The sequence below is a fragment of the Notamacropus eugenii genome, chromosome 2, assembly GCF_028372415.1.
Source record: "Notamacropus eugenii isolate mMacEug1 chromosome 2, mMacEug1.pri_v2, whole genome shotgun sequence".
In the NCBI taxonomy this organism is placed as follows: Eukaryota; Metazoa; Chordata; class Mammalia; order Diprotodontia; family Macropodidae; genus Notamacropus; species Notamacropus eugenii.
The window spans coordinates 220,507,782-220,514,027 of record NC_092873.1 but is presented as its reverse complement, the minus strand read 5'-3'; positions in this window follow the sequence as shown (position 1 = coordinate 220,514,027).

Sequence of the window (6,246 nt, the reverse complement as noted above, 5' to 3'; positions counted from 1 at the left end):
TGAGTTTTGGAGAAGCCCAGAGATTGACCTCAAGTTAGAGTTTTTTATGCTGGCCTGTGGGTTATTGCATGGGGTTGTTGTGAGGATAGAATGAGATGGTATATGCTGAAGTCCTTTGTACACTGTAGGGAACTACTGAAAATAAGACACTTATTATTGTTTGGGTTGTACATCCATATATAACTCGGTACATTTAGAGATTTCTTGATCTAACAAAGAGTAGTGACCTAGAAATACTGCTGTTTTTGATGAGTGTTTTCTGATTTAATTAGCATCCTCCTACTCTAATATATAAGAATTTCTACTAAAGTTTGATGCTAGGAAGCAGTATTAACTCTTTCATGTGTCGTTGACTTTATCAAAATATCATTATCTCAATCAGGTTCTGTAAAGAGAATCCTCAGGCTATTGAAGGAAGGCCCCAGATGATTGATGGCCTGTGTAATATTTATATCATACAGTGGCATCTGAGAATATAAATATTTATACTGAAAACCTATGGTACATTAATATCTCTCCCTAAGTTAGCAATGCCCACCCATGTTAATCAAACTGATTGATTGAATAAAGAAAGTCCTTTTAGAGGGGCTAGAACCAAACTGAAAAAAATCATGCGGCTGAATTCAATTCAGTTCAAGAAGTACTTATTAAACATCTAGACAGAGGACCAATCCACCAGGGAATTTTTCTTGTTAGTTTTTTATTTGGTTGTTTTTCTTTTATTTGGTCCCTAAATTAATGGCCCTTTCTGTTTTGTAATGTGAACACTGAATTTGAATTTGGAAGAAATTATATCAACTGGTTGCTTTTGGCTTCTAGGCGGTATTTGGAGAGAGGTGTTTGGGATGTATAAGTACTATCTTTATTCAGGTCTAGTCACTGAGCATGTGTCTAATAACCTTAGATCTCTGTCTGCTAGTTGGATTGTTTATGTGCGTATCGAGTTCTACCGCATCACTTCACTTCTGTCCCCTAGAGCTTCTGACTTTTCTGTATTTCTTGGCCAGGTGAAAGGAATCCAGGTAATATTGGAATTAGATATACTGTAAGACAAGTGGACAGAGGCATCAGGTTAATATGCAAACATGACTCCTGGGCTTTGAACTAAGAAAATAAATCCCCCTATTCAGAGGATACAAAATGTTCTGAACAGCCCTGGTGATTATTGCCTTTTTCCATATTGCTGCAGGAAGTTTTATCAGCACACTGAAAACTCACTTTAACCGCATGCGCGATTCTCTGGGCAGATAAAGCACATGGCAAACAGAATGAAAAAAGGCCAAAGACTGAGAGTCTCTGGGACACTGATGATTATTGTTGTTTAAAGTACGCCCTGTCTGCTCCTTAAATTGCTACCTATATCCCAGACAAGGGTGTTCCCCCAAGGGGACTTTGATATGCCCATGAACTTTGAGACTGAATGCCATTACTGTTGGCACTATCATTAAGTACCTGGGAATCTTGTGGTGAGGGTGGGGAGAAGAGCCCTGGATATGGAACCAGAGGCTCGGAGAGATTAAAGTATGCCCAGGTATTAGGGACAGAGCAGGGCTTCAACACTCAGAGAATTTCCCATTACTGGCAGATCATGTGTCATTACCACCATGTCACCAGAATTCCTTCTCATCACTCTTAAGGGGAAATCAAGGCCCATGAAGATAGGGCCATGCAGATAAACCTCTCCACTGAATTTATAGCACACCAATAGAACTTATACCATGCAGGTAGAATGGACAGAAATCTAAGGAGTTGTAGGAAACTTAGAAATAGCACACATTTTTGGAACATAGAGCATGAAGTGACCACAGAAGTCATCTAAGAGTTCAAGTATTTTTTTCATAGTTGTAGAAACTGTGTCCCAAAGATGGAAAATGATTTACGTAAAGTCACATAAGTTATAAGTAGCTCAGCGAAGAGTTCAGCCCTAGTCTTTCTGCTTCTAAATCCTTTGCTCTTTCCATTATATTATCAGTCTCCTCTGTAGAGCATAAAATGTTCATTTTTTGCACAGCTGAATGGCTCCAGGTAATTAATCTATTCTCCCCTCCCCTCAAAAAAATGGTTCATATCTTTATCTTCAGAAAGAGAATTTTTTGTATCAACATTAAGGCAAATTAAAATCCATCATGGATTACAAAGTACTGTTGGAATTTGCAAAGTGGTCCAGTAACAATGAATATAAAATATAAATGCCCAATGAACAGAATACTGGTTATGGTCATTACCTTCTTTGTGTAGGAGGTATAGAACTGCAATACTTGGATCTGGAAGGGACCACAGAGATCATCTCTTCCAGACATTAGTTTTCTAGATGAGGAAACTGAAACCTGATAAAATATGAAATGATGTACCTGATCAGGGTTCATGCAGGAAGTAAATAGAAGATCCAAGTTTGAGTCTAGGATTAAAAGGCCCCAAGAAATTAATCTCAGATCTCAGAGCAAAAGAAAGACATCATGCCCTGCCCTCTTTGGCTAAAGAATAACAGAAAAGATTTCTTTTAACCACAGTTTTGTCAGGCAAGGGCAACTAACTGTGAATTAAGCTTGAGGTCATATGGACTATGTGCTGGAGGGAGCTATGTGTGCTGTAGAATGGAAAACTATATGGAACTGGCACAGAGGGACCCATTGCTAGGCTTTGGGAAACTCACCAGGCCCTAGGGGATGGCAGAAAGGTTGGGTTTCATTTTCTGCACAGTACTATGGGAAAGGAAACTTAAAATATCTCTTGGTGGAAAATTTCTTAAGGCTTCATCACAGGTTCACCATTTTCAGAAGAGAAGGTCATAATTTTGCAGTCTTGGGTCTCCCAATTCTGTACCTACTGTTTGAACTATTTTTGAACTTTCAAGAAAAGCAAGGAAAAAGAAAAGGTCAAAAATGATGTCTTTGTCCAATTATCTTTTCCAGAAAAATTTATTGAATGTGTCCAGGATAGTGGATGATCACATACAGGATAGTACATGATCACATTATTCTATGTGATACTAATTTTTTTTAATTGAAAAAACATCTCTGACTTTGAACTTAATTAATCATGAATGCCAAGGCCTTTTGTCTTTTCCCAGTTTGCAAGGAATGAGGACCTGTCTCAACTGTACAGAATTGCTTCTATCAGAGCAGCTTAGCTCAAATCATCAAAGCTGTTTTATTTATAACCTGCTTAGCAGGAAAGCAGTTGGGAGATAATCAAGTATATCATAGAGACAACCTCTGGCACCAAGTGCTCACAGCATGCATCTTCAGATTCTCTCCCGCTTTTCCACTGTACTGGTAAAAGAGAAAATTAAGGGAAGAAATAAGTGATATTAGATTATAGAGAGGACGGGGGGTTGGCACAGTTATATTTAAGTTTAAAAAAGGATTCTTATATGTGCTCATGCTTAAGAAAAAGAGGCAACTCACATTCTCCAATGAATGATCAATGCAGAGGACCTGGTTATGCTATTTAAAATTATTTTACAACCATTTGTAGCCCCTTTTGCTTAGAAAATAACAGCAGCCAAGTGATAAATGGGTCTGTTGTAGACAAATAAGTCAAGAATCCTTATCAGCAGCAGTAGCCCTGCAAGATGGAAAATGTCCTTAAGGACAGAGGGCAAAATGATTAAAATTATTGGAGTTACCTTTCTTCTCTCTTTCACTGCATCTGCAAGCTGCTTTCCTCTCTCATTGAACTCGTGGGAAATGAATCAACCCTCAGGATACTCAGTGGGTTACTTAATTTGAACGGCTTTACAATCACTGGCCAGAAAACACTGTGCAAGAACAAATATGAGTAATATAGTGGAGGTAACTTTAAAAGCTGAGGATATTGTTATGAACACATTATTACTAGCTCCTGCATTTTGTTACTCACATGGCGCGGGGAATCCATTATGAAATTTGACTTGTCCCAGTCAGATTTTAAAATATGTATGTAAGGTAGCCATTGAATGCTGATCAGAGCTATTTTATGTAAAAATAAAAAGAATATTTCCCCAAGGATGAGATCATTTCATGGTTATCCTATGATATATGCAGGTGAAGGATCTAAAGGTAGGATCTCACCTTAATAGTAAAGGAGATAAATGTTTCCCTGAGAGATCTCAGTGTCTTCAGACAATATTCTCATAAGAGTCTGAGAATCTCAACAAAAAGTCAGGATACTGAAGATATTTAATGGGTTTCTTTCAGTTTTTAAGAGATATATATGTAATATTAAGAAATAAGTCTATCCTATCATTCATGTAACCTATCTTTTGATCCTACCCATAGGAGCATTGTTTTTGGAATTTGGAGATGGTAGGTAAACCAGCCAGCAAGCAGATCAGTTCGTTCTCTGTCCAATGCTTCAGACTGAGGACCCATAAGGGGATTTACTAGTGAACAGAACCACAGAAGCTCAGAGTTGGAAGGGATCTCAGAGAGTACTTAATGCAGCCTTTATCAGATAACTGGTTGCTTAGTCTCTAAAGGAAGGTTCCAGTGATAGAGAACTGCCAAGGTAGCCCATTTCTACTTTTAGAGTCAGTTTTTGAAATGGAAATTTTTTCATATATTAAACCTAAATATATATCTCTGTGATTTGCACTCACTGCTCCTTGTTCAGCCCTGAGGCCATATTGTTGGCTGTACAGTCATGTCTGATTCTTCATGACCCCATGGACCATAACATCCCAGGACTTTTTGCCCTCCACTATCTCACAAAGTCTATCCAAGCTCATGTTTGTTGCTTCCATGACACTCTCTCTAAATCTCATCCTCTACCACCCACTTCTTTTGCCTCAATCATCAAAGTCTGTTGTAATGAGTCTCGTCTTCTCAGAGTATTTAAGCTTTAGCTTTAGAATTTCTCCTTCCAGTCAGTAGTCAGAAAAACATGTCTGCTTTGTGTTTCATATGCCAGTCTTTCAAATACATGAAACCAGCTATCAACTTCCCCTTAGTCTTATTTTCTGCAAGCCAAACATGTCTAGTTCCTTTAACTTATTTTTGTATCCTATGGTCTTCACTTCATCCAGCTATACCAGAAAAGCTGGCTCTGGACTCCTTCCCTTTTGTCAAAATCTTTGCTAAAAATGTAGCCACCAAAACTGAATATAAAATGTTAGGGATAGTATGATCAGAGCATAATCAAGTAAAACTAGCACTTTCCTTTTTCTAGACATTTTGTCTTTATTTTGTACTACAGTAAAAAGAGCATCATACTTGAAGTTAGAGACCTTGCCAAATACTTTGCTGAAATCCTGACATACGAGGGCTAGAGCATTGTTCTGGTCTACCATTCTAAAGTCTTTTGCTTGGGAATATTTTATTCTTTAGTATTCCCAGTCTTAGAAGACGAATGCCTTAGGCTATCAAGAGAGGTAACTAATTGTGGGAATCTCCAAATGAGAAAAAAAGGCTATGTGAATACCTTGGAAGGTCTCAACAATGCCACTTAGACAAATTTGAGTTGCTGATTCTGATATCATGAACTACTGGGCTTCAGATTCCTTAGGCTAGAACCATGTAGATAAAGCAGAAATCATATGTGACCTGTAGTCAGAGGACCTGGGTTCAAATGTTCCTTCTGTATTAGCAACCCTCCTTAACTAAGTCTTTTCACCTCTCCAGGTGTCAGTTTCCTGGTCTGTGAAATGAGGGGGCTTGGCTTAGGTGGCCTTCCAACTCAAGAGCTATGATCTTATGATCTTTATGCAGGCCTTTGATAGCATCATCAGATAATTCCACATTTCAACTTGATGACATGATCATACCCACCTGACCCTACTCACCTGCCTTACTATTTGGGTCACTTGATGCTAGGTACCTTTTTCACAAGCCACCATTGTCATGAAAACCATGAGAATAGAACAAGGATGTTTGCATAGCCTACCGTTGTTTCCTGTAGTGAGAAAGCTGAACTGGAGTTGCAGCAGAATAGGCCAGTCAGCCTCTCTTCGTCAAATTAAGGTTGTCTTCTCCTGACATTCTCCCTTCTCCCTCAGTTGGTTTTCAGAGGCTATAGTGGGAACATGGCTATTGCTGAAGAGATTACACTAAAAGAATCAATGGAACCAGACTAATGCACCCTGGAGTCTGTATGGGAAAGAGGCTCCAACTCCAGTGCAGACCTGCCTTTGTGCCAGTCCATATGGCTGTCTCTTTTTAGCAACCAAGCAGAAACTTTGAATGAACCTTATTGCACTGAAGCACATCAGTAAGGGGGAAAACGTGCTCTCTGCCCTGTTTGTTTGTTCCAAAGAAAGGTGCTCTCTTG